The sequence below is a fragment of the Epinephelus moara genome, chromosome 20, assembly GCF_006386435.1.
Source record: "Epinephelus moara isolate mb chromosome 20, YSFRI_EMoa_1.0, whole genome shotgun sequence".
NCBI classification, from domain to species: Eukaryota; Metazoa; Chordata; class Actinopteri; order Perciformes; family Serranidae; genus Epinephelus; species Epinephelus moara.
Genome location: NC_065525.1, coordinates 46,468,127 through 46,468,654, shown reverse-complemented (window position 1 = coordinate 46,468,654; position 528 = coordinate 46,468,127). Strand labels below are relative to the sequence as shown.

Below are 528 nucleotides of genomic sequence, written 5' to 3'. Positions count from 1 at the left end.
CCCCCCCCCCCCCCCCCCCCGGAAAAAAGGGGGCAAAGGGAGGGAAACGAAAAGGGGAGGGGAGGGGGGGGGGGGGGGGGGGGGGGGGGGGTGCAAGCTCTCGTTAACTAGATCACACCTCCGGAACACAGAAAGATCCAAAGCTGGTCGCCGATGGGGGGCCAATGGGGGACTGACGGGGTCCTCAGTGGATCCAGATCGACTCAGCAGCTGATTTAATGCAGCAGCAATTCAACCACTTAAAAACATATCCTGAGGAAATACAAGCTGGCTAACGTCCCACATGGCGATCAGCCACAGCGCGTGCATTTAGCAGCATTTGGTTCACAGCTGGACGTCACGCCTGACGTCACGCCTCGGTGAGCATGTATGAATATCGAGCGCAGACGGATCATGAGTTTCAGAGCATCAGGTGGATCAAACAGTAGAAGAACTTTCAATAATGTTGTTGTAAGCTACTGTCATTACCTGCATCTCTCTCTCTCTCTCTCTCTCTCTCTCTCTCTCTCTCTCTCTCTCTCTCTCTCT

At 54.7% G+C, this 528-nt stretch overlaps 1 protein-coding gene across 6 annotated transcripts in view; it reads right to left on the bottom strand.

Moving 5' to 3' along the window:
* Positions 1–528, bottom strand: part of LOC126408596 (transcription factor SOX-6-like) — a 138,020-nt gene that overhangs the window by 54,536 nt on the left and 82,956 nt on the right. The gene's annotated exons all lie outside the window — the stretch shown is intronic.